The following is a 14,664-nucleotide window of genomic DNA, read 5'->3' as shown; positions in this document are numbered from 1 at the left end:
TCAAAATGAGGCTCAGTAGTGTGTGTGGCCTCCACGTGCCTGTATGACCTCCCTACAATGCCTGGGCATGCTCCTGATGAGGTGGCGGATGGTCTCCTGAGGGATCTCCTCCCAGACCTGGACTAAAGCATTCGCCAACTCCTGGACAGTCTGTGGTGCAACGTGGCGTTGGTGGATGGAGCGAGACATGATGTCCCAGATGTGCTCAATTGGATTCAGGTCTGGGGAACGGGCGGGCCAGTCCATAGCATCAATGCCTTCCTCTTGCAGGAACTGCTGACACACTCCAGCCACATGAGGTATAGCATTGTCTTGCATTAGGAGGAACCCAGGGCCAACCGCACCAGCATATGGTCTCACACGGGGTCTGAGAATCTCATCTCGGTACCTAATGGCAGTCAGGCTACCTCTGGCGAGCACATGGAGGGCTGTGCGGCCCCCCAAAGAAATGCCACCCCACACCATGACTGACCCACCGCCAAACCGGTCATGCTGGAGGATGTTGCAGCCAGCAGAACGTTCTCCACGGTGTCTCTAGACTCTGTCACGTCTGTCACGTGCTCAGTGTGAACCTGCTTTCATCTGTGAAGAGCACAGGGCGCCAGTGGCAAATTTGCCAATCTTGGTGTTCTCTGGCAAATGCCAAACGTCCTGCACGGTGTTGGGCTGTAAGCACAACCCCCACCTGTGGACGTCGGGCCCTCATACCACCCTCATGGAGTCTGTTTCTGACCGTTTGAGCAGACACATGCACATTTGTGGCCTGCTGGAGGTCATTTTGCAGGGCTCTGGCAGTGCTTCTCCTGCTCCTCCTTGCACAAAGGCGGAGCTAGCGGTCCTGCTGCTGGGTTGTTGCCCTCCTACGGCCTCCTCCACGTCTCCTGATGTACTGGCCTGTCTCCTGGTAGCGCCTCCATGCTCTGGACACTACGCTGACAGACACAGCAAACCTTCTTGCCACAGCTCGCATTGATGTGCCATCCTGGATGAGCTGCACTACCTGAGCCACTTGTGTGGGTTGTAGACTCCGTCTCATGCTACCACTAGAGTGAAAGCACCGCCAGCATTCAAAAGTGACCAAAACATCAGCCAGGAAGCATAGGAACTGAGAAGTGGTCTGTGGTCCCCACCTGCAGAACCACTCCTTTATTGGGGGTGTCTTGCTAATTGCCTATAATTTCCACCTGTTGTCTATTCCATTTGCACAACAGCATGTGAAATGTATTGTCAATCAGTGTTGCTTCCTAGGTGGACAGTTTGATTTCACAGAAGTGTGATTGACTTGGAGTTACATTGTGTTGTTTAAGTGTTCCCTTTATTTTTTTGAGCAGTGTATTTATAAATAATTTTAAAGGAAACTTCCTTAATTTTGTTAACAAGTAGGTATGTGTGTGGCAACATCCAAACTTTTTCCCAACAGATATTATCAATAAATCCATTCCAATAAGGCATGACATAAGGTATAGATACAACATCCTGCTGAAACAAGGTTCATATAGCTCTGTTGTTGAATGATCAAAAGAGAAACAAATCTTTCCTACTGATGAGTCAACAGGGTCAACGGAAGGTCGGCTCTGAGGGTCAGGTCTTGACACGTTCCTGAATAATAAAGCAACAACTGAGGGAATGGCATCTAAAACAATTGCAAAATCTTTAGGTGTTACAGGGACCTTGTAAAGTGATAAAAATTCCTTATAACTAAGTAAAAGACCCTCTGCATTTACCAGTTGGCTCACCAATAGGATATTATTTCAGAACCAATATTCTAAAAACAAAGAAGTATTTTTATACAATATATCCCGATTATTCCATATATAATATCTGTGTGGAGAAAAATTATGATTATAAATTAAGGACCGTGACAAGAAAACCTGCCAATGAAAAGCAGAAGGTTTCACTGGAACTTTGTCAATATTATAATTGCAAACCAACATGAAGTTAAGGCCACTAAAAGTAGAGAAGACATGATGAGGAATACAATTCCACATAGTGGGTCTTCTTAAGAATTGTTTTATCCAGATGATCTTAAAAGTATTATTTAAGGTAGTAAAGTCCAGAAAATTCAGCCCACCATTCTCATAAGTGTTCATTACAACAGTTTTCCTAATGTAATGGGTACGGTTTTTCCACAGAAAGTTGAAAAGCATCTGGTCTCTCTCCTTGCTTATTTTACAGTCAAGATATAAAGATAGAGCGCCATATGTTAGTCTAGAGATACCTTCAGCCTTGGTTATTGGGACTCTTCCTTTCAAAGATAAGTCCCTCTGTAGCCATTGATTTAGCTTCTTCTGGGTTTTTTTAATAAGAGGGTTAAAATTTAGTAAGCCTCTAGACTTCTGATCCTTGGTAATGGTTATGTAAGTTCTTCTTTTACTGGAATACCATAATATGAAGGTGTCACACAATCTTTCACAGCCACGAGTTCACATTTATTAATGTTAAGATATAGACCAGCCACTTTGGAAAAGGATTGTATCACATTGATCGATATGGGAATTTGGTTAGCGTCTTTCAGAAAAAGTGTAGTATCGTCAGCCAGCTGGCTTATAATAATTTCTTTACCAGCTATGGAAATACCTTGTACAGGACTATTATTTTAAGAATTTGTAAGAAGTTGGGTGATTAATAAAAACAGGTACGGAGAGATAGGACAATCTTGCCTAATTCTTCTCTTTAATTCAAATCTAGGTGAGGTGCCATATTTCAATTTGATAGAGCTGTTACCATTCGTATAGAGAGTCTTAATAGCCTTACAGAAAAAATCCCCAAAGCCAAGTCTCTCAAGGGAGTGGAAGAGGAACTGATGCTCTACTGTGTCAAATGCCTTATAAAAATCTAAAAATAATATGAAGCTATCCTCGGTTATTAGGTCTGAGTAGTCAAGTATGTCTAATACTAGTCTGACATTGTTAGAAATATGTCTGTTCCTCATAATGCCAGACTGTTTCATCAATGATTGCATCCAGGACTTCTTTAATTATTTTTGCAAGTAGTAAGGCTAATATCTTATAGTAATTATTAAGAAGACAAATTGGACGGCAGTTATCGATGAGCAGCACTTCTTTTTTAGGCTTAGGTATCAGTGTTATTAACCCAGACTCATTGTAGGAGGGAGAACATTGTTTTTTATACTCTCTAAAAAGACTTCAAATAGGAAGGGAGCTACTTGTTCAGAAAATAATTTGTAAAATTCTGATGTAATTCCATCAACACCTGGTGATTTATTGTTCTTTAGATGTTTGATAGACTCTATATCTCTTCAACTTTGATGGGTTCATCATACTGTTTAGATTCTATATCACTGATAGGGTGAACATTATTCAGTGAGTCAAAAAAACGTATCTGTGGTTTCCTGACAGTACGTAGAGCTATACAATTTTCTGTAAAAATTGCTACAGTATTTAGCGATTCATTTTTGGTCATCTGTAATAACATCAATGTTTAACTTATGGATAGTGTTATTTGTAGAGTGAAATTTCTCAAGTCTAAAGGAATAGGATGAATTCTGTTCTCCCTCCTCAATCCATTTTTTTCCTAGATATAATAAAGGCTCCTTCTGCTTTTAATCTATATATATTATCCAGTTTATTTAATCTATATATATGATCCAGTTTATTTTGTAACTCAATCAGTTCCATCTTCTCCTCCCCCGAGGGGCCGGCTGGGGACCTCTGAGAAAGGGAAGTTACCTTAATGATCACCTTTTCCTCCTCAGTTCTTCTGGTCTTAGCAAAATTACTACCATATTTTCTAAGGTATTTGGACACCTCAAATTTAAAGAGCTCCCAGTTCTTGCAATAAGATTTTTCTTCACAAGCCCTTTCCCAAAAGTGTGAAAGCAGATCTTTAACCTCAAATGTAACTATATCATTATTTAATAACAAACTATTTAGCTTCCAGTACGATGCTCTACCAAGGTTAGTATCAGGGGTAAATATTTTGATATCAATGTAAATGGCCCTATGGTCTGTGAGGGGAGTAGTACAAATATTTGTAGTAACACACTCACTATCAATACATTTGGATATAAGCCAAAAATCTATTCTGGATTGTCTGGAACCTGTTTTGTTACTCCAAGTGAACGATCTGTCGGCCGGAAACCTCTCTCTCCATATATCAGTAAGATCAAACTTTTCCATAAAAAGCATTAAACCCAAATTCTGATTGGTTGACCTACCTGGGGGCCATCTATCAGTTGAATTATCTATAGTAATATTAAAGTCCCCTCCTATCAATTATAATGAATTTGGATAACCAATGAAGTATGTTTCTCTATAGATTCAAGCAACTCATCATTCTCATGTTTGGTGTTGTACCCGTCGAAGTTTACAGTAATGAGCGTAATGCCATTGTAACTGATCACAAGACAAATAAAGTGACCAAAGGGGTCACATTCCGAGTGTAGAATATTACCACCAATAGTATTTTTCATTGTAGTGACACCAGCGGAGCGTTCAGATCCATGGGAAAGCCAAATATCGTTGCCCCACTGTGACCTCCAGAAGTTGGCATCAGCTGAAATTGAGTGAGACTCTTGAAAAAATATTTTCGAAATTGTTTAGCAAATAAAAATAAGGCCATGCGCTTCACATTGTTTAGTAACCGCCTAGCATTAAGAGAAACTATAGACAAAGTGTAACAGCTGTCTTCTGAAATGAACCAAGGCGCAGCAGGTATGTGAATACTCATTTTTTAATTACCCAACAACAGGAGTAAAGCATCCACAGGAAACAATAAACGTGACAGCAGCAACAGTTTGCAGGCTAAAAAAACGCAGTGCAAAACAACCACCCACAACCCCAAAGAAAAACACACACACCTATATAGGACTTCCAATCAAAGGCAACTCAACACACCTGCCTTCAATTGGAAGTCCCAATCAACAATACAAACATACCCAACACAAACATGCCACGTCCTGACCAAAACTAAAACACTAGCTCCATCTGCTGGTCAGGACGTGACAGTACCCCCCCCCCTCAAGGTGCAGACCCCGGAATGCACCTACCAACAGAAAAACACCAACAAAAAACCCATTAACAATAACCCCTAAACAATAAGGGAGGGAAGGGAGGGTGGCTGCCGTCACCGACGGCACTGTGCTACACCCTCCCTCCCCAACCCACCTATCCTGGAGGTGGCTCAGGTGCAGGCCGTGGACCTCGCTCCACCTTCGGCGTCGCCCACTTTGATGGCGCCGATAGCTGCGCCGGGCCGACGGGCCACTCGGGCTGGACCGGGGGACAGGAGGGCCCCTCGGGCTGGACCGGGGGACAGGAGGGCCCCTCGGGCTGGACCGGGGGACAGGAGGGCCCCTCGGGCTGGACCGGGGGACAGGAGGGCCCCTCGGGCTGGACCGGGGGACAGGAGGGCCCCTCGGGCTGGGCCGGGGGACAGGAGGGCCCCTCGGGCTGGGCCGGGGGACAGGATGGCCCCTCGGGCTGGGCCGGGGGACAGGATGGCCCCTCGGGCTGGGCCGGGGGACAGGATGGCCCCTCGGGCTGGGCCGGGGGGCAGGCAGGCCGCTCTGGCATTTCAGGGCAGTCTGGCCGCTCTGGCAGTTCAGGGCAGTCTGGCCGCTCTGGCGACTGTTGACTGGCGGGCAGCTCTGGCGACTGTTGACTGGCGGGCAGCTCTGACGACTGTTGACTGGCGGGCAGCTCTGACGACTGTTGACTGGCGGGCAGCTCTGACGACTGTTGACTGGCGGGCAGCTCTGACGACTGTTGACTGGCGGGCAGCTCTGACGACTGTTGACTGGCGGGCAGCTCTGACGACTGTTGACTGGCGGGCAGCTCTGACGACTGTTGACTGGCGGGCAGCTCTGACGACTGTTGACTGGCGGGCAGCTCGGGTGACTGTTGACTGGCGGGCAGCTCGGGTGACTGTTGACTGGCGGGCAGCTCGGGTGACTGTTGACTGGAGAGGATGGGCTGACACACTAGACTCCTAATGCGTGGGGCTGGTATTGGATGTGCCAGCCTGGAGACACGCACCTCCATGCTAGTGCGTCTAGCGGGAAACACCGGACCGAAAGGGCGCACTGGCGGTCTTGAGTGCAGGGTTGGCGTCACCCCTTCCGGCTCGATGCTCCCCTTGCCCTGGCACCTGCGGGGCGCTGGTACTGGGCGAACTGGGCTGTGCGTCCGTATAGGTGAGATGGTGCGTACCACAGCGTAACATGGCGCCCTCCACCTCAATTGCACCTCCCTGTAGTCAGGGGTAGCTGGCTTACGGCTCTTCCCTGGCCTGGCCAAGCTACCCGTGTGCCCCCCCAAAAAAAATCTTGGGGCTGCCTCTCGGGTTTCCTAGCCAACCGTGTTCCAGCGTAACGTTCCCGATGGTTCCTCTGTCCAGCTGCCTCCGCTCTCCTGAGTGCCTCCACCTGTTCCCATGGGAGGCGATCCCTTCCGGCCAGGATCTCTTCCCAGGTGTAGGCTCCCTTGCCGTCCAGGACGTCCTCCCATGTCCATTCCTCCCTTTTTCTCTCCTGTGGCTTCCTCCTCTTCTGCTGCTTGGTCCTTTGGTGGGTGGTTCTGTAACGGCTGTCTTCTGAAATGAACCAAGGCGCAGCAGGTATGTGAATACTCATTTTTTAATGACCCAACAACAGGAGTAAAGCATCCACAGGAAACAATAAACGCGACAGCAGCAACAGTTTGCAGGCTAAAAAACGCAGTGCAAAACAACCACCCACAACCCCAAAGAAAAACACACACACCTATATAGGACTTCCAATCAAAGGCAACTCAACACACCTGCCTTCAATTGGAAGTCCCAATCAACAATACAAACATACCCAACACAAACATGCCACTTCCTGACCAAAACTAAAACACTAGCTCCATCTGCTGGTCAGGACGTGACACAAAGACAAAACAACAAAGATTATATAAAAGTATAAACTGTAGTAGGATGAGTCAAAATGTAGGAGCAGTGAACGTAAGCGTTAAGGAACTGAGATCTGCACCATTTAAGTCAACTTAAAGCGAAAATAGCTTATTCCATAAACTCAGAAACAGTAAAGAGCCTTCCGCAAACTGTTGCCACAAATTTGGAAACACAGAACCGTTTATGCATTGGGTGTCGACATACTCTTGGCCATGTAGTGTATGTCCAAAGCACATAATGTAACTTGGTAAATATATTCTAAAAGTTTGACATACAGTGCATTTGGAAAGTATTTAGACCCTTTCACTTTTTCCAAATTTTGTTAAGTTTCAGCCTTGTTCTAAAATTGATTAAATTGTTTTTCCCCCCCTCAATCCACACACAATACCCCGTAATGACAAAGCAAAAACAGTTTTTTAGATTTCTTTGTAAATGTATAAAAAAAGATGTATAAATAAACTCACATTTACGTAAGTATTCAGACCCTTTACTTAGTACTTTGTTGAAGCACCTTTGGCAGCGATTACAGCCTAGAGTCTTCTTGGGTATGACACTACAAGCTTGGCACACCTGTTTTTGGGGAGTTTGTCCCATTCTTCTCTGCAGATCCTCTCAAGCTCTGTCAGGTTGGAGGAAGAGCATCCCTGCACAGCTATTTTCAGGTCTCTCCAGAGATCAATCGGGTTAAAGTCCAGGCCACTCAAGGACATTAAGAGACTTGTCCCAAAGCCACTCCTGCGTTGTCTTGGCTGTGTGCTTAGGATCGTTGTCCTGTTGGAAGGTGAACCTTCCCTTCAGTCTGAGGTCCTATGCGCTCTGGAGCAGGTTTTCATCAAGGATCTCTCTGTACTTTTCTCCGCTCATCTTTCCCTTGATCCTGACTAGTCTCCCAGTCCCTCTAGAACTCTAGAGCTCCTCTGGCAGAGTGACCATCGGGTTCTTGGTCACCTCCCTGACCGAGGCCCCTCTCCCCCGGTTGCTTAGTTTGGCCAGGCAGCCAGCTCTAGGAAGAGACTTGGTGGTTCCAAATGTCTTCCATTTAAGAATGACGGAGGCCACTGTGTTCTTGGGGACCTTCAATGCTGCAGAAATGTTTTGGTACCCTTCCCCATATCTGTGCCTTGACACAATCCTGTCTCGGAGCTCTACTTACAATTCCTTCAACGTCATGGCTTGGTTTTTGCTCAGACATGCACTGTCAACTGTGGGACCTTTATTTAGAAAGGTGTGTGCCTTTCCAAATCATATCCAATCAATTCAATTTACCACAGGTGGACTCAAATTAAGTTGTGGAAACATCTCAAGTATGATCAATGGAAACAGGATGCACCTGAGCTCAATTTTGAGTCTCATAGCAAAGGGTCTGAATACTTATGTAAATAAGGTGTTTCTATTTTGTTTTATTTTTTTTTTAAAAGCAAAATCTTCAAACCAGTTTTCGCTTTGTCATTATGGGGTATTGTGTGTAGATTGATGAGGAAAAACATATATTTAATACATTTTAGACTAAGGCTGTAACGTAACAAAATGTGGGAAAAGGGAAGGGGTCTGAATACTTTCCCGAATGCACTGTATTCATGATTTTATATAATGTAAAACACAAGTGTGCTCTAAACCCTTTGCCGAGGGCAGCTGGATGAGGACCCTGACAGGGCTATTTTTGTTTTTGTGTAGTAACAGACAATTCCAGGAGGCCTCTTAGAAGTATAATGTTAATGTAAGTTAAATTGAGCTACTAGTTTAAAATGCTAATGATTATGAAATTACACTATCATTATAGTTACATTTGCTTTCACTTTTTACAGTGCCCCTGTCAATGCTGAAAAGATAGACAGATGAGCCCACTGCGGAGTTAGTTGGTGATCCATGGTGAGTATTTCTGTAGTTCATGTTTTGTTACAGTAATGAATATTCTGAATTGTTCACATTGACTGACATTTAAAAAATGGTAAACTATTTTACACCTGCCGATCTCTGTTATAATATTAGGCTAATTATCCTACATTATCCCCACTTCTTTTACATTACCAGAAAATACAAGTTCACAAATATCGTGACAGCTTATCTTCAGTTCCAACCAGGTTGCAGAGCTGCTATTCCCAAAGCATGATTACACAGAAGCCCCTTCCTACAGAAGAGCAGCTGGAGGCAGTGCGTGATGAAATAGATTGGCTGGCAAAGGAGAATGACTCACGAAGAAGTCAACCATTCAGTTTCCAGTGTGATCCCAGGTTCATCATGTTGTACACTGGGGTTAAAGACTGACACCCTGAAAGCTGATTGCCAGGCTTAGAAGACATATTTGATAGCGTGATCCCCCTGACACTCGCCAGTTCAGTTAACCAGCTGTGGTTTGTATGTGCTGTACTCAACTTTCCAAGGGCTACTTTTTTAAAGAACACTTATCTTGTGGCCCTACCCACTTCCACTATATGGGAATGAATGAAGAATTGTTTATTGTAAGCATTTATCCATTTGTCTAACCCTCAATGTACACAGCCACTGTAATGCTTAAGGGAGAACCCTGTATTTCTGTGATGTACAATAGATTGATATACTGTTCTACCTGAGAAGAATACCATGACAAATGCTTTTCAAACAAGACTATTTAATTATCAAAATACATGTCTCCAGCGTCAATAATTTCACAGTTCATTAAAAAGCTCAAGCTTCAATCAAATAGGCTAACTTCAATTATAGACATATTTTAAGCTTCAATCATGTAACTGGAATTACAAACATTTCAAAGTCCAGTCCTGTACATCACTGAATAAACTATACACCATGATTTATTATTACCATGGCACCAGGGTATCACCTTTCCACCTTCTTCTTCTTCTGAGGATTTTATATGGCGGTTGGCAACCAACTTTAACCTGTTTGGGATAAGGGGCAGTATTTTGACGTTCGGATGAAAAGCGTGCCCAGAGTAAACTGCCTGCTACTCGGGCCCAGAGTCAAATATTTGCATATTATTAGTATATTTGGATAGAAAACACTCTGAAGTTTCTAAAACTGTTTGAATGGTTTCTGTGAGTATAACAGAAATCATATGGCAGGCCAAAACCTGAGAAGATTCCATACAGGAAGTGCCCTGTCTGACAATTTGTTGTCCTTCTGTTGCATCTCTATCGAAAATACAGCATATGTGCTGTAACGTGACACTTTCTAAGGCTCTCATTGGCTCTCTAAAGCCGCCAGAAAGTGGAATGGGGTGTCTGCTGTCTCTGGGCGAAGAACAGCAGGAGAATTTGTGAGTGGTCAGCCTGGGGACAGTGACACTGGAGATGCGCGTTCACGAGAATTCTCCATTTTTTTCTTTCAGCCTTTGAATGAATACAACGTTGCCCGGTTGGAATATTATCGCTATTTTACGAGAAAAATCGCATAAAAATTGATTTTAAACAGCGTTTGACATGCTTCTAAGTACGGTAATGGAATATTTTGAAATCTTTTGTCACGAAATGCGCATCACCCTTCGGATAGTGACCTGAACGCACGAACAAAACAGAGCGATTTGAATATAACTATGGATTATTTCGAACCAAAACAACATTTGTTGTTGAAGTAGAAGTCCTGGGAGTGCATTCTGACGAAGAACAGCAAAGGTAATCCAATTTTTCTAATAGTAATTCTGAGTTTAGTGAGTCCCAAACTTGGTGGGTGTCAAAATAGCTAGCCGTGATGGCCGAGCTATGTACTCAGAATATTGCAAAATGTGCTTTCGCCGAAAAGCCATTTTAAAATCTGACATAGCGTTTGCATAAAGGAGTTCTGTATCTATAATTCTTAAAATAATTGTTATGCATTTTGTCAATGTTTATCATGAGTAATTTAGTAAATTCACCGGAAGTTTTCGGTGGGTATGCTTGTTCTGAACATCACATGCTAATGTAAAAAGCTGGTTTTTGATATAAATATGAACATGATTGAACAAAACATGCATGTATTGTATAACATAATGTCCTAGGAGTGTCATCTGATGAAGATCATCAAAGGTTAGTGCTGCATTTAGCTGTGGTTTTGGTTTTTGTGACATATATGCTTGCTTTGAAAATGGCTGTGTGATTATTTTTGGCAGGGTACTCTCCTGACATAATCTAATGTTTTGCTTTCGCTGTAAAGCCTTTTTGAAATCGGACAATGTGGTTAGATTAACGAGAGTCTTGTCTTTAAAATGGTGTAAAATAGTCATATGTTTGAGAAATTGAAGTTATAGCATTATTTCGCGCCACGCGATTCCACTGGCTGTTGACTAGGGTGGGACCTAGCCCAGGGAAGTTAGACAAGTAACGTTAGACATAATATTTATTTCAACACACCATAAGGTGAGATGAAGGCAGTGGGAAGGTTTACTCCTAAATGGCAGGTAATCCAAAGAAAGAAGAAGAGTAGGCGGTCGGGATGTTGCGACAAACTTTAGTTAACTATTAACAGAATATATTTACAAAATAATACATATGGGTGCAGTCAGCCTAGAACATCAGGACGAACAACTGCAACGCGTTTCAACTACTAGAACCTTCCATAAGGGACACACAAAGAACAGATATGGATTGTCCATACAATTCCATAATGCATTAACTTAGGCTAAATCAAAGCAGAACCCAAAACAATGCAAAAAAAAGGCTACTTGCCTGAAATTAAGGTTTGGTTATTGCATAGATTTATGGATTTTCACTAGTGAGGGGTTTGAAGAAAATACTGCTAAGTATTGTAACTGTCTGGTGGGGTCAAAATTATTCAATTATGGTCTATTATATCTAATTGAAAATAACATAAAGGGATGTCATTTGTGGCATCCCGGGTGGCGCAGTGGTCGCAGTAGCTGTGCCACTCTGGGTTTGAGCCCAGGCTCTGTCGCAGCCGGCCGCGCCCGGGAGGCCCATGGGGCGGCGCACAATTGGCCTAGCGTCGTCCGGGTTAGGGAGGGTTTGGCCGGCAGGGATATCCTTGTCTCATCGTGCACTAGCGACTCCTGTGGCGGGCCGGGCGCAGTGCACGCTGACCAGGTTGCTAGGTGTATGGTGTTTCCTCTGACACATTGGTGCGGCTGGCTTCCGGGTTGGATGCGCGCTGTGTTAAGAAGCAGTGCGGCTTGGTTGGGTTGTGTTTCGGAGGACGCATGGCTCTCAACCGTCGCCTCTCCCGAGTCCGTACGGGAGCTGTAGTGATGAGACAAGACAGTAACTACTAACAATTGGATACCACAAAATTGGGGAGAAAAAGGGGGTAAAAATAAATTGTACAAAATGTAAAAAGCGATGTAATTTAAGGGATTACATTACCATTTTATTATTCCAGATGAAAATTGGAATTGGGTAAATTTGAAACACATATAGTACCTTCCATTTGTGGATCGCAGTTCATGGAATCCTAGCACACGAATAAAACACATTTACATTTACATTTAAGTCATTTAGCAGACGCTCTTATCCAGAGCGACTTACAAAATGGTGCATTCACCTTATGATATCCAGTGGAACACCCACTTTACAATAGTGCATCTAAATATTTTAAGGGGGGGTTAGAAGGATTACTTTATCCTATCCTAGGTATTCCTTAAAGAGGTGGGGTTTCAGGTGTCTCCGGAAGGTGGTGATTGACTCCGCTGTCCTGGCGTCGTGAGGGAGCTTGTTCCACCATTGGGGTGCCAGAGCAGCGAACAGTTTTGACTGGGCTGAGCGGGAACTGTGCTTCCTCAGAGGTAGGGGGGCCAGCAGGCCAGTGGTGGATGAACGCAGTGCCCTTGTTTGGGTGTAGGGCCTGATCAGAGCCTGAAGGTATGGAGGTGCCGTTCCCTTCACAGCTCCGTAGGCAATCACCATGGTCTTGTAGCGGATGCGAGCTTCAACTGGAAGCCAGTGGAGAGAGCGGAGGAGCGGGGTGACGTGAGAGAACTTGGGAAGGTTGAACACCAGACGGGCTGCGGCGTTCTGGATGAGTTGTAGGGGTTTAATGGCACAGGCAGGGAGCCCAGCCAACAGCGAGTTGCAGTAATCCAGACGGGAGATGACAAGTGCCTGGATTAGGACCTGCGCCGCTTCCTGTGTGAGGCAGGGTCGTACTCTGCGAATGTTGTAGAGCATGAACCTACAGGATCGGGTCACCGCCTTGATGTTAGTGGAGAACGACAGGGTGTTGTCCAGGATCACGCCAAGGTTCTTAGCACTCTGGGAGGAGGACACAAGGGAGTTGTCAACCGTGATGGCGAGATCATGGAACGGGCAGTCCTTCCCCGGGAGGAAGAGCAGCTCCGTCTTGCCGAGGTTCAGCTTGAGCTGGTGATCCGTCATCCACACTGATATGTCTGACAGACATGCAGAGATGCGATTCGCCGCCTGCTTATCAGAAGGGGGAAAGGAGAAGATTAATTGTGTGTCGTCTGCATAGCAATGATAGGAGAGACCATGTGAGGATATGACAGAGCCAAGTGACTTGGTGTATAGCGAGAATAGGAGAGGGCCTAGAACAGAGCCCTGGGGGACACCAGTGGTGAGAGCGCATGGTTCGGAGTCAGATTCTCGCCACGCCACCTGGTAGGAGCGACCTGTCAGGTAGGACGCAATCCAAGCGTGGGCCGCGCCGGAGATGCCCAACTCGGAGAGGGTGGAGAGGAGGATCTGATGGTTCACAGTATCAAAGGCAGCAGATAGGTCTAGAAGTATGAGAGCAGAGGAGAGAGAGTTAGCTTTAGCAGTGCGGAGAGCCTCCGTGACACAGAGAAGAGCAGTCTCAGTTGAATGCCCAGTCTTGAAACCTGACTGATTAGGATCAAGAAGGTCATTCTGAGAGAGATAGCAGGAGAGCTGGCCAAGGACGGCACGTTCAAGAGTTTTGGAGAGAAAAGAAAGAAGGGATACTGGTCTGTAGTTGTTGACATCGGAGGGATCGAGTGTAGGTTTTTTTCAGAAGGGGTGCAACTCTCGCTCTCTTGAAGACGGAAGGGACGTAGCCAGCGGTCAAGGATGAGTTGATGAGCGAGGTGAGGAAGGGGAGAAGGTCTCCGGAAATGGTCTGGAGAAGAGAGGAGGGGATAGGGTCAAGTGGGCAGGTTGTTGGGCGGCCGGCCGTCACAAGACGCGAGATTTCATCTGGAGAGAGAGGGGAGAAAGAGGTCAAAGCACAGGGTAGGGCAGTGTGAGCAGGACCAGCGGTGTCGTTTGACTTAGCAAACGAGGATCGGATATCGTCAAACAAACACAGTGATGCCAATTTAACAATTTTGTTGCTAGATTTAGCAGACTACCCTGGCAACTTTTTTTTTTCTCCAAACAGCACCTAGCAACAAATTAAGCTACTTTAAAACATTTATTTGGAACTTTTGAAAAGTGACTCAAATGCTAAAATGCTCGTATTTTCCCTCTAAATGACACAAAAACGATTTTCTCTGTCACACACTTAGTCACAACACACGTGCCTGGCTGCAAAAGTGCATTGTAAGCGACGTCAGCAGCAGGCCAGCAGCAATTTCAGTACATTGCAAATCATTGTTGGCTGACTGCGGCAGCAGTAGTACGGGTTCGACGAGCCAAACCCAATAAATATAGTTGGTCATGAATGTTTGATCTTGAACAGAACGTACAACATCAATCAACATGTCTCAATCAAAATTGTACAGCCAGAAGTACAGAAAAGAGTGGGAGTCTGGACCTGAACAAATCCGAGATGGCCAGTCAATTTCTGTAACGTTATTGTGTATTCAACGTAATGACATCACAACGTCATTTAGCAACAAATCAACCTGCCTCTAGCAACTTATCCTGAAAATTA

The sequence above is a fragment of the Salmo salar genome, chromosome ssa20 (genome assembly GCF_905237065.1).
Source record: "Salmo salar chromosome ssa20, Ssal_v3.1, whole genome shotgun sequence".
Lineage (NCBI taxonomy): Eukaryota > Metazoa > Chordata > Actinopteri > Salmoniformes > Salmonidae > Salmo > Salmo salar.
The sequence above is the reverse complement of the archived record's forward strand: the minus strand, read 5'-3'. Positions refer to the sequence as shown.